This window comes from Chrysochloris asiatica, unplaced genomic scaffold, assembly GCF_000296735.1.
Source record: "Chrysochloris asiatica unplaced genomic scaffold, ChrAsi1.0 scaffold00032, whole genome shotgun sequence".
NCBI lineage: Eukaryota > Metazoa > Chordata > Mammalia > Afrosoricida > Chrysochloridae > Chrysochloris > Chrysochloris asiatica.
The window spans coordinates 5879997-5899772 of record NW_006408550.1 but is presented as its reverse complement, the minus strand read 5'-3'; the positions used below and the strand labels follow the sequence as shown (position 1 = coordinate 5899772).

The 19776-nt window shown below is 40.7% G+C and overlaps 1 protein-coding gene across 1 annotated transcript in view; it reads left to right on the top strand.

Moving 5' to 3' along the window:
* Positions 1-14210: 14210 nt before the first annotated feature.
* Positions 14211-19776, top strand: part of LOC102812110 (mitochondrial inner membrane protease subunit 2-like) — a 1190436-nt gene continuing 1184870 nt past the window's right edge. The window contains exons 1-2 of the mRNA XM_006859288.1: positions 14211-14256; positions 14803-14875. The gene's annotated coding sequence lies outside the window, so the exon portion shown is untranslated. The remainder of the gene's footprint in view (positions 14257-14802; positions 14876-19776) is intronic.

Below are 19776 nucleotides of genomic sequence, written 5' to 3'. Positions count from 1 at the left end.
ACTCCTTTTGGTATGTCTTAGAGAAAAAAACTCTAGACTCTGTTTAAAACAACAAAGGGAATTATTGAAAGCATGATAGCATTTGAATAGGGAATCATACGTTTCCAGAATGTGGAAATCATGAATTCAAGGGGTAGCTGTTTTGTGAGGATAAAGCCTGCCCTCAAGAGTTAACAGTAAAGAATATTCTGATTGGCTAGCTAATGTAAGTTCTTCTGATTGGCTGTTTTTGGTAAATCATTAGGGACCTGCATGGGTACTGATATTTTTGTACAAGCAGTTTCTGCACATTAGGTAATCTACTTTAACCACATTCTTCCTGAGGGCAAGCTGCTCCTTCTGTGTTTCCCCATCAACAGTCACCTTCTCAGACACAGAAAAGAGCATAGAGCAAAATGAAATTTGAATCAGACCTTGTGCAAGGCATTTTAGTTATGCCAAACATCCCACATTTTAGAGTGCCCTTGCACATTGTCTGAGAGCCTTTTACACAATGGGCTGTAATAGCAAACTGCACCAGAAAGCCCTAACAGAACATACCACCGATCAGGGACCTTCTGCTTGGTTAACCACTGGGCAAACTTGCCTTAGTTTCAGATTTGGATCGGTGTACATTTTAGTAGTCTGCCAGCAAGAAGCAGAAATGAAGAAGGGTAGAGACTGGACTCTGAATCATTGTATTTTAGTTAAGTGTCCTGCAATTTGGATTCCACGATAGACAGACGGAATGAGAAGAATGGAATTTGTTTAATGTCTCCCTTCCCCTGTCCCGGTTTCCACTTGTCCATTTCTATAATGACTAACAGGCTTATCTGAAAAATGTGAAAAGAATATAAGAAAATAATTTCATGATTTTCCCTTTTCTTATAGGTTCTTAGGTAATGTTTTTAAACTTATGAAACATTTCCAATATAAACTTTCATTTAACCAACAAAGTTTCCCCAGTTTTTTTCCTTGATGTCCTTTTAGAAATCTGGTCAGGAAGAGTTGTGAAAGATTTTGAAATGGACACAATCACTGCATGCATTTTCATTGGAATGCTGAGCATTATCTGCTTCTACTAGGGGCAGTGCTTTTTTTTTTTTTTTAATGTTTTATTGTGAATTATGTGATAGTTTACATGGGAGAACATTAGCTTTACATTCATCCTATAGTATATCTTTCATTGCCATGGTTGGTTAAAATCCCCTCCATGCATCATCAACCAACCAAAGGGTATATCCTGCAAACCTGCACCCCGGTCGTCAGCACACAGCCCCTCTCCCTCTCTGGGTCTAGAGTTCCCAACCGCTCCATCTCTCCACATCATTGTCTCTGCCTCCATCTCTAGTGTCACTGCTTCTCTGGGTAGGGTCCTGCTCTCCACTGTTCTCCCTTGATGGTCCCAAGGACCTCCGCTTATGGACTGCAAAGTCAATCACTCCCCTCCTTTTGCTACAAAACATCTACCTTTACATTTCTAATCCTCACAATCAGTCCTGATAACAATTATTCACTGTTGTACCACAAGAGACCTATCCCTGTCTCCTTCATCAACCCCATCCAATCATATTGGATACTACTCAGTGGAGATTTTACTTTCCTCCACGCCCTCTGAATCTAGGCTCCCTCTTGAAAGCTTGTAATCCAGTCTCTTCTTGCCTTTGTAGCCCCCCATTTTGGGTAGCCAATGTCCAAGTTGCCCATGCCTGTCTACTCTGTGTATGGAGGGGGTGGGAATGATCCTTGCTATAATGATTTGTTCCCTCTTTTGAGCTACTGCATCCATAGGTGTAGGTCAAGTTCAACAAATTGTATTAGGTTACACTTTTTTTCCTCTTCTTTCTTCTTCTAGTTGAGTTTTGATCATCCATCCATTGAAGCCAGATCAAGTGGGTATTATCTGCAAGTATGGGTGTTCTTGTGCATATGCCCTCTCTTCTTATCAGCTGGATGCTTTGCTCTCCACTCTAATCCTCTGTGACTATGTCACTGCTCTGAGCCCAGGAGTCCCCCAGTCTTGCCACACTGCCAGCTTACCAGGTCTCCACCTGGGTTCGCAGGAGTCTATTAAACATGGTAGGACTTAGCCCACAGCGTCGTTGCTGTTTTTCCCTCACTTCCCCTTATCGGTGACCAACGTGGTCACCAGTCAGACTGTATGCCTGCTCGTGCATTACCCTTGAGTCTTAGTCTTGGAAGGGGGTTTGCCCTGAGGGGACCGACCACTTTCCTTGATGTGAGCACTTTGCTTGTTCTTGTAGTAATCAGTCAGACTGGAACTGCCGTTATTGTTTTGTACTTTTCCTGTTGGTCTTTCTTTCAAGAAATAGCTTTTGTTCTTCTGGTCTGCTTGTCCTTTCAAGTGGAAATTTCCCTCAGAAGATTCTGGATGGGGTTCAGGATTCCACCTATGGTCTTATGCATGCTTTTGTTCTTAATTTAGCTATTTTACAACTCTCTAAATCATAGAAGGAGTCCTGATGTGGTGTTGTGGGTTAATGCACTAGACTGCAAAGTCGGTTTAAACCGCAAGGTTGGCAGTTCAAGCTCACCAGCTGCTCCTTGGAAACCCTGTACAGAATCACTATTGGTCAGAACCAACACAACGGCACTCAACAACAACAAATCGTAGAAAATGAATCGTCAAATGCATATTATTCCTGTCCACAAAACCCAAATGAATTTTGTCATAGACAGACATACAGTTGATTCTCTTTCTGTAGAAAAGACATTTCCAAACATAGTAAGTTAATGGCTATAAAACCTAATGCTATTGAGTGGATTCCGACTCATAGTGACACTTTAGGACAGAGTGTGACTGCTCCACAGAGCTCCTGAGACTAAATGTTTATGAGCGCAGACAGCCATGAAGCAGCTGGTGGTTCAAACCACTGACTTTTTGATTAGGAGTCCAATGCCTAACCCACAGCATACCTTTTATCTAGTTTTTACATCTATTAACAAGTTCACTTCAGCATTTTGACCGCCTAGTTGGGTTTTTGGATTCTTCTTTGAATCTCTCATTAATGAATATGTTAAATAAAATCTTTGAAACATGTTCCTTCAATATTTATATTTTACTATTTTAATGGTCATCCTTTAACAATCCTATTATCCTTAATAGTGATTACAGACGTAGTTCTCTTATAATTTTAGGTAAACTTACAGTAAAAACGGAGTACTGGTGTGGTGCTGTGGACTAATTTATCAGACTGCAAAATCATTTGAACTGTAAGGTCAGTGGTTCCAGCGTACCAGATTCTCCTTGGAAACCCTATACAGGGTTGCTATGGGTTGGAATTGACTCGTAGGCACTTAACAACAATAACAATAAAACAACTTACCTTTTAACAGCTGCCATTTTTCCACATATAGAGAAACAACACTTTACTGAGCACTGGTAGCTCTGAGGGATAAGCATTGGTCTGCTAATCAGAGGGTCAGTGGTTTGAGCCCACCAGCCCCAGGGAGAAACATGAGGCCTTTCTGTTCCTGGGAAGATTCACAGCCTCAGAAACCCTATACCAGGTCACCATGAGTTGGAACTGATTCGACGGCAAAACAACATGGTGTGGCACAATAGGATACGCACTTGACCACAAGGTCGGTTTGCACCGCAAGGTCACTGTTCTAAACTTCCTAACCACTCCTCAGAAACACTATACAGGGTCGCTATGGGTTGGAACCAACTCAATGGCACTTAGCAACAACAGCAACAAGCACTGTTGCAGCAAACATCACAAGTGGGTGGCTTTAAAGAACAAGGTATTTCCTCACAAGTTAGGAGGTTAGAAGGGCATCAGTTATAGGAGAAGGGCTTCATTCTGTGGGCTCCCAGGGAAGACCCTTGTCTCAGTTTCTGTATCCCTGGCATTCTTTTGTTCCTTGGTGATCTCCATGTGGCATCTGTCTGCCTCTCACCCCCACCCCCCCTTGTATATGCAGCTTCTTATAACTCAGAAGTGATTAGGTTAAGGACACATCTTTCTAGGGTACTGCCTCTTTAACATAAAAAGAAAACCATACTTGCAAACAGGTTTACATCCACAGGTAGAGGGGCTAGGATTCTAACAGTTTTGTGGGGAAACAATTCAGTCCACAACACTAGGCTTTGGCTATTTGCCTCTTCATAAAATATATGCTTATCAATTTTTAAAAGTATCATTTAATGGATCCCCCTATTTTTTTCCCCTAAAAGAATTCTAAAATTATCTGTTGCTTATATAATCTAGTGCTCATTTTATTTTTGACAAGGTTGTCACCAGGTTGGTATATTAATGAAGTCTTATAATCACAGGATATCTGGGGTTTGTGTTTACCCTTGTCTGATGACTTTCTTTATGAAATGGAGAAGTATAAATTGAATGAGTCTGTAATTAATGCTGGCCCAAGCTGGATGAGAGCTCCGTCAATGACTGGTATACCTACTCTGAAGCTGATTTAGATTCCGTTTTGTTGAACAGGTGCTGTTTGTCAGGGACTTTTACAATACCACCTGATTTATGGACTATTATACTTATCTCATATGTGCTCAAGGGCCAAATTAAGATCCATGACTGGAAGTTATAGGGAAAATAGTTCTCTCTGAATATAAAAAGGCAACTTTTTAGCAGTTAGAACTCTCTGGAAATGGAGTTTATTATTGAGTGCAGTAGAGTAAAGCCATTGGTTAAGAATATAAGACTTGGTGTTAAGGCAGACTTGAGTTTGCATGACCCAAACTCATTATTTCCTAACTTCATGGCCTTGGGAAAGATTTTTTTCTTAGTTTCCTCTTATCTAAAATTAGGTACCTACTCATAGTCTTTGTGTAAAGAGTAAATGAGCTAATACATATATATATATATTAGTTTCCTAGGGCTGCTGTAATAAATTACCAGAATCTGGGTGGTTGAAAACAACAAAAATATATTCTCTCATAGTTCTAGAGGTTAGAAGTCTAAAGTCAAGACATCAGTAGGGTCATGCTCTTTCTGAAAATAGTAGAGGAGAATCTATCCCATGCCTTTCTCTTAGCTTCTGATAGTTTCTGACAATCCTTAGCTTTCTTGGATTTGTAGACATGATGATACTTCAATCTGCTTCTGTCCTTACATAGCTTTCTCCCCATGAGTCTTTCTCTGCATCTCTTCTCCTTTTCTTATAAAAAGAATATTGTTGTTGTTGCTATTGTTAAGTGCTGTATAGGGTTTCTGAGGACCAGCTGGATTGTTGTTGTTGTTGTCAGGTGCCATCGAGTTGGAACCGACTCATAGTGACCCCATGCACAGCAGAATGAAACAATGTCTGATCCTGGGCCAACCTCACTACTGCTGCCACACTTGAGTCCATCAATGATGCCACCTGGCCGATCCATCTCGTTGGGGGTCTTCCTCTTTTTCTCTGACCCTCTTTCTTACCCAGCATGACATCCTTCTCCAGCGACTGTTCCCTCCTGACAATACATCCAAAGTATGAGAGACAAAGCTTAGCCATCCTGGTCTCCAAGGAGCACTCTGGCTGCACTTCTTCCAAAACAGATGTATTGGTTCTTTTGGTTTTCCATGGCACTTAACTACAACTTAACAACTAAAGAAATTAAAAGCCCTTTGTTCTTCTTCCCTGTCTGATTTTAATCTATACTTTTTCCCTGTAATAAACCATAACCATGAGCTTTCAGTGAGTTCTCTGTGTGTATTCTTCTAGAAAATTATTAAATCTGAGGTTGGTTTGGGCACCTCCTGAACTTGCAATTTGTGACAAAATTGACAATGATCTTGCACCTATTCTGTTCCCTCTAAATTTAACAGATACATAAATTTTCTCAAAGAGATGATTACAATATTTTACAAGTCATTTTTAATGACATATGAGTTTATCACCTCTAGGATGCCTTTCCCAGGCACTAAGCTTTCCAGGTCAGGCCTGCTCCTTTGGTGGAAGATAAGGGTTTGCCTGATCTGCCAGTGACTTGGTGAGCTCAGTCCTAAGGGAAGTTGTAAAAAGCTCCATTTTAAGCTCAAGTCCAAGTCTCATTTCAATTCAGTTTCACTGTGACTGCCTTTCAATTGGCTTAGAATTCAGAAGAGACAACACACCGAGTTCATCATTTATTCTGGAATGATTTTCTGAAAGAAAGAGATGTAAAATGAGGGAGTTGTAGAGAAAAAACGTTCTGCCTGTTTGGTGTTGTGGGATAATGTATTGGATGGCAAGGTCGGTTTGAATCACAAGGTTGGCAGTTCAAATCCACCAGCCACTCCTAGGAAACCCTGTAAAGGGATCTCTATGTGTTGGAACTGACTAAATGTCACTTAAAAACAACAACGTCAGGCCGTGAAGTCCTGGTGTGGGATAAGCACTGGATGGCAGTTAAAATGACCCAAGTTCGGTGGTTCAAACCCACCTTGGAAACCCTATACAGAGTGGCTATGAGTCAGAACTAACTAGACGGCACTTAATAACAACATCATGCTGTAGTGGGAGCTCAGAAAATACATCTGCAGAAGTAGAAGACAAAGCAACCGTCCAGAGAAAACAGAATCAAGACGTAAAGAGAGAGTTCTGATGGCTAAGTCCTGAAGTCAGTCTCTTACTGGGATCCAGATGTATTACATCGCCCTTGTGGTGGTGGTAGTTATGTGCTGTGGAGTCAGTTCTGACTCATATCAACCCTGTATAGGGTTTCAGAGACTGTAAATCTTTATGGGAGCAGAAAGCCTCATCTGTCTCCTGTGGAATAACTGGTAGTTTCGAACTGTTGGTCCTGAGGTTAGCAGCGCAGTTTGTAAGTACTATGCTACCAGATGTCCTATTGCCTTTTGATTCTTTTATATATCACAGAATCATATAATTTATTTCATTTACACTTAGGCTTGTTCAAGTTGTTATCAGAATTGACCAAAAATCTTAACAATACACAAAGATGCTTCAGAAAGTTTGTGGGAAAATTCCATTAACTTTTAATTCCATTTTCTTACAAACTTTTTGAAACACCCTCCTAGACTCTGAATTTCATTATTCTTATCTATACTTAGGAACTTTAACACATATCCTATCTGTCTCAATAGGAAAATAAAATGAGATAAAAGAGATAGAAAGAATCATAGACTCTTAAGAATCCTTTTGATGTTATCTCCAATACTTGGTTGTCCAGCTTTTATCCTTGACAGAAAATCAGTATTTCTGGAAACAGCTTGCTCTATTTTCAGACCACTCTAGTTGCTAGAAAGCAGATACATTTATATATATAAAGCCAAAATTTTCTTTCCTGTAACTCCATCACATTTATCTAATTCTGTCCTCTCGAGTTACACAGAATAAGTGCAATTTCTCTTGTCTTCTTGACGTTTATGAAGACAACTATCAAATGCTCACCTGAGCCTTGTCTTTTCTACTTCGAACATTCTCCGTTTGTTTAAGCTTGTTTTAAGATTTCCCTGCATGAGTGTGCCAGGAATAACCATGTGTGGACATACAAGCAGGAGAGAGAGAAAAAATGATTAAGACTTGGTCATGAAAAAAAACCCAAAACAACTTTGTTAATAAGACTATCAGCCACATCATTTACAATTTTATAGTGTTTCCAAATCCCTGAGAGATGTCTTTAGGATTCAAGGGGGTGGGAAAGAATTCCTGAGAATTCACAAAAAATAGGCTATTCTGTATTTTTATAACATATATTTTAAAATAATGATTGTTGCTGTTAGGTGCTGTTGGATTGATGCACAGTTGATGAATCACCATAACAATAAATGGGGAATAATTTTTAATGATAAGATTATATTAAGAGTTTCAGAGGTTTTATAAAAGAAACAAGAAACATTTTTTTTTTCAATAACATATGAAAATGCTTTCTACCTGGTGATGGGAAAAAATGAAGAGAACAGTTCATATTGCCATCAAGTTGATTCTGCTTTACAGTGACCCTATAGCACAGAGCAGAACTGTTCCATAGGCTTTCTAAGGCAGACTGCCACATCGTTCTTCTATAGAGTAGCTGGTAGGTTTGAACCACTGACCTGTTTGGCAAACAGCTAATGACTATGGCGCCAGGGTTCCTAAAGAGAGCAAAAACTCAAAAATAAACACCAAATAGAAGCTATTTAAAAACTGAAAGTATCACAAAAATGTATAAGTTATAGTTCTTAAAATTGTAAAACACACAAAACTTGATTTATCTTGATAGTTTTGATATGTTTCATGACATATATTCCAGATATAAAATAATTTCTTTCATTTTGCATCAACATTGGATGAAATGTTATATAGCACACATGACTTTGTATAATTTTCTGTATCACACATGAAAACGTTTTGTATTTCTTTTTTAAAAGAAACATTGAAAATATACTGTCTGTTTGCCCTGATTTTGGTTTGCTATTGAAAATGATGTTGATTTCAATAATTTAGATTTTAGATCCATTTCTGATTTCAAGTTGGAATACTATACAACACTTGTATCTTCTCTACATTTCTTCTATTAAAGTTTTGTAAAAAGGACTTCTGGTTCTGGCTAAATTAGAAGAGCCCCATTCATCTCAGATGCTCCCTCTTACAACTAAAAATTCTGGCTATAACCCAACAAAGAAGCCTAAGGAGGTTTTGAAAAGTGGGAAGAAAGTGACCTGCCTAGGAACCTCAGGATGTGACCATTAACGGGGTAATAAATTCCCTGGTTTTTCTTATTTCCTCCCATACATCCCAAAAGCCTCCAGTTAGATACCGCCAACAAGTACAGACCAGCAGTGCTTCCTAGCTAATAACAGACAATCTTTTTGGCAATATGTTAATTCAACCAAATACGAGTGGAAAAACCATAGTCCTCCCTCAGGTATCACTGAGGCTGAGCAGACAGTTGATATGCTCTCTGAAATCTGTCTAGGATATAATGGAAAATCGTACATGTTCAATGAATTGTTTTTCTGGTCATGTTTTTGGCATATCCCTTTGGAACATCATTAATCATTTATAGAGTTTTATTTATTCAATATGTTTAAACCAATTACACTCAATACTTTTTTGATGCTCACATTGCCCCATCTTTCATCAAAGGGAACACATAATGTTGGTATCTATATACTTTTAACACTTATTTTGGATTATTGTGGATTTCTTGTTTAGATATACAAGATGTCCCAGTCTCATCCTGTAAGTATGCTGTATATGTTTTTTTTTTTTAGTGTTTTATTGTGCATTATATGATAGTTTACATGGGAGAACATTAGTTTTACATTCATTCTATCATATATATCATTGCCATGGTTACAATCCCCTCCATGCATCATCAACCAACCAAAGGGTATACCCTGCAAGCCTGCCCCCTGGTCTTCAGCACACAGTCACTCTCCCTCTCAGGATCTAAAGTCCCCAGCTGCTCCATCACTCCATGTCATCGTCTCTGCCTCCATCTCAGGCATAGTTGCTTCTCTGGGTAGGGTCCCACTCTCGGCTCTTCTCCATTGATGGTCCTAGGGACCTCCACTCCTAGACTGGAAAGTTATTCACTCCCTTCCTTGCTATAAAACATCTACCTTTACATTTCCTACCCTCACAATCAGTCCTGATAACAATTATTCACTATTGTATTACAAGAGACCCATCTGCATTTCATTTCATCAGCTCCGCCTAGACAGATTGAATAGTACTCACTGGAGATTCTGCCTTCCTCCAGGCCCCCTGGCTCTAGGTTCCCTCTTGAAACCTTGTAAGCCAGTCACTTCTTGCCTTTGTAGCACTGACCACCCCCATTTTTGGTAGCCAATGTCCAAGTTGCCCATCCCCCTGCCTACTCTGTGTATGGAGGGGGTGGGAATGATTCTTGCTGTAAGGATTTGTTCCCTCTTTTGAGCTACTGCTTCCATAGGTATAGGTCAAGTTCATTAATTTGTATCAGATTACTCTTTTTTTCCCTCTTCTTTCTTCTTCTGGTTGAGCTCTGATCATCCAATCATTGAAGCCAGGTCAAGTAGGTTGCTGTATATGTTTTGCCCTAGACATAAATTCTGACTTTTTTCTAAACATTCCTGGATTCTTTTAGTTCAAAATTGTATTTAGAGATCCACAACTACATGATTTACATTTCTTATTTTTAAACAAAAGCTTATGTATCTATAATTTTATTACAAGGCAGTAACTTTAGAACCTCATATTTATGTAATAAATAAAATCATTATTGCTTGTTTCATTTGTATTTTAAGCTCATGTTTAAATTATTTATATAAAAGGAGATGCATGCCATTCACTATAAGTATACATAAAATTGGGCTAATAACTATATGCCAATGTTTCATTCTTCCAGATGGCCCAGTTTATATTCAAATTCCCCAAAAGTTTGAAATAAGGAACATAAATGTAATCCTAAATGTTTTCATATCTTTTCAAATAAGAATATCAATTTCATCAGTGTTGCCATTATAAGTTTTAAAAAAATCTTTTAGAACTGTGTGATTTGATATGAGCTGTCAAATGTGAATTTTAGCTTAGAATTAGGGCTATAATTTCAGGTGTTAGCAGACTCAGGTGTGGTCATGTGTGATGTTGTTGTTAACTGCCAGTGAGTTGGTTCGGTTCCCACTCAGACCAACCCTTCATAGCAAGGGTGGAGAAAGTCCCACCTGGGACAAAATCATTTGGTTTCATGAGGCAGTTGTAGGTGGGACTTGAAATTCAAAACATCTAGGAAATTATTTCATGGCAACATACATATTCAGTGATGTTATAAATATTCAAATAGCCTTTGGCAATAAAAAAGGTTCCCAACTCTTTTTCCCATGAGAGTCAGGCAGGCACAAATTCCAGACCTTGTAGTTCATAGGCCAGTGCTTATCATATGGAGTCACCATGCTCCCCAATGTATGATAGTCATGTAAATAACAAATGCTAACAAGCTCTGGTAGCACAGAGGTTAAGAGTCAGCCTGCTAAACTCAAAGTCAGCAGTTCAAAAATGACGAGCTGTTCTGGGAGAAAGATGAGGCTTTCTGCTCCTGTAAAGATTTGCAGCCTCACAAACCCTATACAGCGTCAGAACTCACTTCATGTCACATCACCACCACATATATTAGCAGGAGTCCTGGTGTGGCGCTGTGGGTTAATGCACTGGACTGCAAAGTTATTTTGAGCATCAAGGTCAGCAGTTCAAGCTCACCAACCCCTCCTCAGAAATCCTATACAGGGTCACTATGGGTTGGAACGAACTTGATGGTACATTAACAACAATATATGTTAGCAATTCTCAGCCTGAAGTCTAAGGATACCTCAGTGTTATTGAGACCATTTTAGAGGCTTTAAGGGTCAATGTGGATAGGATAAGAACTGGACAACAAGGTTGGTTTGAACTAAACCACAAGGTTGGCGGTTCAGACTCAACCGCCTCTCCTTGGAAACCCTATACAGGTTCACTATGAGTTGGACCCCACTCAACGCCACTTAACAGCAAAGATCCTGGTGTGGTACTACAGGATAAGCACAAGGCTGGCTGTTCAAACTCATCAGTCGTTCCTTGGAAACCCTACGTAGGGTTTTACTATGAGTTGGAACTAACTCCAAGGTACTAACAACAACAACAACAAGGACACCTGAGATTACTAAGATTAAATTTAGAGGTTCAAAAGGGCCTCTTCTCTTTTTCAACTATGAATCTCTGTGCCGGAGAAGTTTGTTTGTAATACCTCAGATAAAACACTGTACTGCAGGATACTGAATACTGCAGCAAATATGAGAATCCAAATTCAGTCAAATAGTACAGAGATGTACAAAAAATGTAAAATAATTCCTCTTTTCTAAGCTTTAAAAAAAAAAATTGTGCTCATTTCCCATAAACTTTTTGTTATTGTCATTAAGTACTGTCAAGTTGGTTCTGTAAACTATGTCATAAATATTAATATGTAACAGTTTCATTTTAAAAAATGGATTAATAATTTTTTTATTTCTCTTTTAATTTCTAATTTGGTAAAATGTGTATGTTTCCATAAACATATAACCCACACAAACAAAAGCTCCTTGGAGTCCTCAATCATTTTTAAGAATGTCAAGAGTTCCTAGGATGAAAGTCTAAGTGCTACTTATTTGCTGACCAGCTAAGTATGTACGGCTAAGTAAAAAACCAAACCTGTTGCTGTGGAGTCGATTCTGCCTCACAGTGCCGCTACAGGATAGAGTAGAACTGTCCCAGAGACTTGCCTAGGCTGGGTTCCTTAGTCCCCGGTGGAGGGGCACCACGGAACTTTCTATTCAGTGTAGTCGAGGCCTGAACCACCAGGCCTCTTCCATTAGACATGCTGTCTAACCATAATTTGATGTTGTGCCTTAGTTAGAAATATAAGATCCATTTTTCATTTTTCAACATAAATGCTAAATAGAGAGTTGCTTTATTATAGGGAGCCAACTCACTGTATTTCATGTAAACACATAAAGCCAAATATTCAGTTTAGAATTTGATGAATTAGAAGAAAATGGGATTTTCTGAAGGTTTCACTTCAGTTTCCTTAAAGTCCATTTGATGAACTTATTGAGTCTGGATACCTTGTGTGGCACTGTAGGATAAGCACTGGATAGCAAGGTTGGTTTGAATTGTAAGGTCAGTGGTTCAAGCTCACCAACCACTCCTCGGAAACCCTATACAAGGTTGCTATGAGTCAGAACTTACTTGACAGCACTTCACAACAAAAAATGTTGACTTACTTTGCATTAGAGCAAAATGCACACATACTAGTTTTGGCTGTTTATTAACAGAGTCCATATCAGACTGCTAACCTCTAATGGCCAGGTAAGTCCACCTGTTTCATATGTGTCGTAATGCAAACAGGGTTGGGTCCAACTTTCAGGTAACTATTGATTGATATTTGATAAAGCTGGTTGGTACATTCTGAAAATGTGCTCCTGGAATTAAATATCTGTAGAACATAATCTATCTTAAACAATTGTTTATTTTATTGACAAATGAGAACATTTACAAAATGTGTACATATTCCCTTACAGGAGAGTGATTCTGTTCTTAAGAGAGTTTCCTATGTCTAGTCAGCAGGCTAGATGTCAGCTTGAGGACTAAGGTGCGTCTGACGCAAGCCGTGGTAGTGGTATTTTCAATCACCTCATATGCATGTGAAAGCTGGACAGTGAATAAGGAAGACCGGGAAAGAAATGAGGCCTTTGTGTTATGTTGTTGGAGGAGAATATTGAAAGTGCCATGGGCTGCCAAAAGAACAAACAGATGTACTGTTTGAAGTGCAGCCAGTGTTCCTTGGAGGCCAGAATGGCCAAACTTCGTCTCTCATACTTCAGACATATTGTCAGGAGGGACCAGTCGCTGGAAAAGCATAGCATGTTTGGTATGTGGAAAGTCAGAGAAAAAAAGGAAGACCCCCAACGAGATGGATTGGCCAAGTGGCAGCATCAGTGGGCTCAAGCGTGGCAACAATAGTGAGGTTGGCCCAGGATCGGGCAGTTTTTCGTTCTGTTGTGCATAGGGTCGTTGAGAGTTGGTACCGACTCGATGGCACCTAACAACAACAACCACAACAGTCAACAGGCTGTTTAGGTTTCTGAGTAGGTTCTTAAATCTTTAGAATGAATTTTGAGCAGAGTGCCAGAGCAAATGATTTTTATATTAATACTAAGTGACGTGAATATGCGCAGAGTAACTTGGCAGTATACAAAAGGAGAATAAAGACAGAAATAAGAAGAGAAGTAATTGATGAGAGGCAGACAAAGGCGAAACAATGTAACTGGATGCGTCTAGATTCTACTTTCTTGGCAGGTTATAAGTCAGTTTAAGAATTTGTACCATTTGAGGGTAAACGCATTACTATGAAATTCTAGTTCCTCCAGAGTAAACCACCTATTCTAGAGTATCCCTTTTTGGCTTGACTAGAATCAGCAAAAGTGAATCGTTTTTGCTGTGTGCACTTTGGTAGAAAACAGGCAATAGGAACAGACTAGAGAGGAAAGTTAAGCCCTCTTTTGTCACTAGTGAGGTCTGTGGTGGAAAAGCCCTGCTTGAGTCTAGGTTTGCTGACCTGTAAAAAGGGCTGCACACAGTTACATACATTTTATGCTTTTTGTTGTACTCTCAGCCTACTATAGTGCTAAGCCTAGAGCAACTGACAACTAAATTGCCTGCAGCATGCATGCATTCATAAATAAATGTTATTTCCGTTTCGTTGTAGATCCAGTCCAGAATTTGGATCCAACCCAGGCAGGCGCTCTAGGGGTAGGTTTTCCGTAGGGGCGGGGCTTGCGGCTGGCAGTGGGTGGGGCCCGCGCTGGGACTTCCCCCGGCAGAGCGGCGCTGAGGGTGCGGAGGGCGTGCGCTTGGCGGTGGTTGGGGGCTGCGAGGCTGTTGCGGGTGGGCGGACGTGCAGCCGGCGGCAACTGGTGGTCCCCTCTGTGCACATCGCCTTTCTGGGGAGGCGGCCCGGGGCGGAGCGGGGGTGGATGGGAGGCGGAGAGCTTCTCGGCCGAGAGTACTGTGAATTCCGCGGCGGCGGAGGGCTAGTGTGCGTGCGCGTGTGTGTCTGAGCCGGGAGCCTGGCTGCTCCTGCCTCTTAACTCTCGGTGAACTCTGGCGGGTGAACTCGGGAGGAATTGGCGTCCGGCCTCAGCGACGCACGTTCCCGAGCTGACCCGCCTCTCCCAGCCGATTGGGTGCCCCAGAGCAACCCCTCTTTTTGCTTTCTCAAGGTGGGGGAGGAGGTCACGCTTGACTCCCAGCCCTGGCCTGGAGGGAGCGCTGTGGGGCCAGGCTGCTTTCTACCTGGAAGGGTTGGGCAGATAGTGGAAGTACTCAAGGCCTTATCACTGCAGCATTTTAAAGCACGTGTCTGTCGTTTTTTACTTTTAGGGTTTTGGCCAAATTGGGAGAGGGCACAAAATAATCTCTTACCCCTTCTCACCGAGGAAGAGCGGGAGAAAGGGTAAGTAAGGAATGATTACGGGTGGAAGAAGTAGGAGTTAATCTTCAAAAAAGAGGTCTAATGGAGAACTGCCCCTTGTGGAACGTGGGAGTCAAGCCTACCTTTTTTAAAAAAAATTTTTTTATCAGTGACCTGAGGCCCAGTTTCAAGGGTGGCAGCCCCAAGCCAAGGGTTCGTTATGGTTACAAAAAGTCTGTGGAGTTGACTGGGAGTTTGGCAGTTCGTGGCCATATGCTTGTCCTGCCTGAAAGCTGTTCTAACCCTTCCTTCATTTCTTTTTTCTGGGAAGCGGAGTCCTCCAGTTGTTGACCCCAAATCAGCTTTTCTTAGCTAGTTTAGACTAATCCCTGAGACGGAAGCAATAAAGAATCTCGTGGCCCTGGTTCTTTACCTTTAAAAAGGAGATCCCAGTAAAAATCGTTTAGGCTCTCAAAGTGGAAAGTTAATGGCAGTATCACAAATGATGTTCTGGAATAGTCTCTCCAGTTTATAAAGGAAGGGTGGGAATGGGGAAGAAGAATTACCCTTCTCTGTTGCCATTGACTTTGGTATCTCCTCCCAACGCCTTTAATCACTTTTGAAAAGTTACCAGATAGTACATTGGAGTCTTTGAAGGTTTACTGTGATTTTCTATGTGGTCTTCATCTACTTATCCAAACACACACCCTTCCCCAGCCACCATACTGGGGAAACAAAATACTGAAGTTTGAGAAACTCTGATGTATCAATCTTGTATTTTACATAACAGACAAATGTTTTCAGTTAGTTGAAATTCAGGTTAGCTCAAAGCAAGAATGTGGTAAAGCACATTCTTGGATTCTGACATAGGAGGAGCAGCGTTGCTCCTTGTGACCGACCATCTTTATATTGACCTTGTAGCATGCTGTTGAGTCAGTTCAGAATCATATCTATCTTGTATAGAGTTATCAGGGCTTTAAATCTTTGTTGTTGTTAAGTGCTGTTGAATCGGCTTCCACTCATAGAGACCCTGAATAGGGTTTCCGAGGAGTGGCTGGTAAGTTTCAGCCGCCTATCCTTTGGTTAACAGTCCACTGCTTATCCTGCAGCGCCATATCAGGATGTCTCTAAATCTTTAGAGGAGCAGTAAGTAAGTCTCCTCTTTCTCCTGTGGGGCGCTTGGTGGTTTGGACCACTGACCCTGCGGTTGGTAGCCCAAACACAAAATATGACCCACTATGCCATTGTTGTGTTGTTGTTAAGTGCCGTCGAGTTGGTTCCAACCCACAGCGACCCTGTACAGGGTTTCCAAGGGTGTAAATCTTTACGGGAGCAGAAAGCCTCATCTTTCTCCCGCGGAGCAGCTGGTAGTTTCGAACTGCTGACCTTAAGGTTCGCAGCCCGATTCGTAACCACTACGCTACCAGAGCTCCTATGCCATTAGGGCTTCTTATATTGGCTTCTGTGTCTTGAACCTTACTGCTTATTATTCATTTGTGCTCAAGTGTCACGATACCACTTAATTTGCTTTAGGAAAATTCAGGAAGCAGTTTGTTGATGTTGAATTCATTCACTGATTCAGTAGACACTGATACTCTCTTTCCTACAAAGTATTGAGTACTTGGATGTTAGGAGGATGGTGAGAATGATAGACTAGGTAGAACATGGCCATCTTGGGAAAGGTCTTTCTACCGATTTCTGTGGATTTCGGAATATTTCTCTTATTCAAGAAAGGAGCAGTGGTTAAGCATGAGGTTGTTAACCCCAAACCCACTAGCTCCTCTCTGGGGAGAAAATATGTCAACTGTGTCAGTAAATACTGTTCTTAAAGTGCTGCAAAGTCAGTTCTGACTCATAGTGACCCTTTGTAATGCTTCCAGGGGGGCTGGTGAGTTTGAACCACTGACTTTGTGGTTAGTGTTTATCCTAACAGTGCTTATCCTGCAGTGTCACACCTGGATTCCATTTTTGATAAGTGCTGTGGAATATAGGGTTTCCAAGGAGAAGCTGGTGGGTTCGAACTGCTGACCTTGTTGTTAGCAGTTAAGTGCTTACCCTACAGCACCACACCAGGGTTCTAGGACGCCATTGGTGGTGGTAGTTGTGTGTCACTGAATTGGTTCCAACTCGTAGCAATGTTGTATAGGGTTACCCAAACTGGAAATCTTTATGGGGGACTCGTGTGGCGCTGTAGGATCAGCACTGGACTGTGAATCACAAGGTTAGTTGTTCAAACCTAGCAGCTGCTCCTTGGAAACCCTGTACACGGTCGCTATGAGTCGGAACCTACTGGCTGACACTTAAAAACAACAAAAATCTTTATAGGAGTAGAAAGCCTCGTCTTTCTCCCGCCTATTGACTGGCAGATTTGAATTGCTAATCTTTCGGTTAGCAGTCCAGCTCATAACCCATTATGAAACCAGGGCCCCTTATTTTTGATGTGGTGGTTATGTGCTGTGGAGTCAGTTCCGACTCACAGTGACCCTGTATAGAGTTTCCAAGACTGCAAATCTTTATAGGAACAGAAAGCCTTAGCTTTCTCCCTTGGAACAGCTGGTAGTTTTGAACTGCTGACTGTGAGATTAGCAGCCTGATTTGTAACCACTACGCTACCCTGGTGTGGTGCTGTTGGCTAATGCGCTAGACTGCAAAGCTGTTTGAACTGCAAGGTTGGTGGTTCAAGCTCACCAGCTGCTCCTCGGAAACCCTATACAGGATCGCTATGGGTCGGAACTGACTTGACGGCACTTAGCAACAACAACGCTCCTTATTTTTTGATATGGTAAGTAATAATTAGGACTCCTGGGGTGGTGCTGTTGGTTAATGCGCTGGATTGCAAAGTCCACTTGGGCCTGGGAGGCCTGCTGTTCAGGTTCACCAGCTGCTCTTTGGAAACTTTACAAGGTTGCTATGGGTCAGAATCAGACTGGACGGCACTTCACAACAACGGCAACTTCTTGAATTGTTCCGTAGACCTGAAGAAGGAGCTTGTATCAGAAACTATAGAGACTGTTAAGGATGGACTTACGAGCATCATTACTAAAGTAATCAAGGCAAAATAGCTGCATGGGTTTCTGTATGTATAATGGTGTTTTGTTTTTCTTTTAATCAAACCAAAAAATAGTTTTGTGTACAACATTTTAATAATGTCAAAAAAGCAATATAAAATAAAATATTATAGGGATATAAGAAAGTGAAAATCTCCCAACAATTTGATGTTTATTTTATTTTGTGTTACATACACATACATATATATACAAACACTATTTGGTAAAATTGTAAATTTCTGCCTTTTACTTCAATAGTCTTGGCCCCTCTATGCCTCACCCCAATCTTCCTGTAAAAGTAGCATGAAATGTATAGTTTAGAGACATGATTTTGAGTTCTGGCTTTTGTTTTATTAGCTGTATCACTTTGGCCTTGTTAAAATTTCTCTGCTCCTCCATTTTTCATCTGTCAAAACAGAACAATGAGTATACAGTAAACACTGTGTGAACAACACAGGGCCTGAGATACCCAATGTTCATTTCCCTTTCTGTTTCTCTATGTGGACATCCACTAGTCTCTTACCTACTTTTTGATTGTGGAAAGCAATCTGGTACTCTTTATTAGATTCTAGGCCTTCTGGGTATTTGCATTTTCATAGGGAAAACCTACTACAGGTCCTAGATCTTATCATTATAGTACATCAGATATTACCACAGTCCTGCCTCAATTGAGTCAGTTTGAAAAACGAAAAGTTTCTGTGTGTTAAAAGGCTCTGACGTTCCCAAAGTGAGAAAGACATACTACTGCATTTGGTCGAGTGCTTAAACTTAGGATTTCAATTTCAGAAATGTCTTTGGTTTATAAGAATTACAATAAAAATGCTGATGCTTCATGTCCAAACTGTCATGCTTTTGCCAAGTTGTGGGTTTAATATACAGCTAAGCTGTGTATTTAGTGTATCTAGTACTGCTCTGGAAGTGGAGAAAGACAAGCCTGCAGACATCTGATTTCACACCAGACATCTGGCTTCACTTTGCTAGGGAGTACATGTTGTCAGTAGATTATAGGCATATCAGCTGTACTGCTGTAGTTTGTGCCATTTCTGTCGTAAGCTCTGGTCTGTAGGGTTTAGCATGATGTTTTATTCAAATGACAGCACATGGAAAATGAGCAACTGGATAGATAAGCACATTTCCCACAGGTGTCTTCTGGTGTCATTGTGCTTACATGTTAACAAGGCAAAATTGTTTCTCTCCTTGGTGATTTTCATATTAAGCATTTTTGTGAGGAATAAATACTCTTAAAGAAAAACCTTACTTAAGAATCCATTGTATATCAAAACTTCATTTTTTCCAATATAATGTTTGTAATGTTGAACAATGTACCTATAGGAATAAAATAACAAATAGCATTTAGATTTCCAGGTCAAACCCCTAAAGCTGTTTTCCTGTCTCTTTGTGTGTCTGTTGTAGATTTGTGGTACTGGAGACTTTAATCCACATTTATAATAGTGTTCTGGAGGAAAATGTAATCTGAGTTCCAACCTAGAATGACTGAGCACATCCTCCTCCATTTTGAGGTAGTCCTTGAGTGGTCTCAGTCATTGCGTATTGGGACGTGTCTACACACTCAGATATGTGCTGCTACTGTTAGTGCTATCCATTTGGTTCCAACTTGTAGTGAACTTCATAGGGTTTCTCAGGAGTGGCTGCTAGGTTTAACTGTTGAGCTTGCAGTTAGCAGTCTAGTGCCACACCAGGAGTAATACGTATGTATGTATGTTGTTGTTGTTGTTGTTAAGTGTTGTCGAGTTTTTTCTAACCCATAGTGACCCTGTATAGGCTCTCCGAGGAGGTGAACTTGAACCGCCGACCTTGCAGTTCAAACTGGCTTTGCAGTCCAGCACATTCACCACAGCACCACAGCAAGATACCTATGCATGTGTATGTGTATAT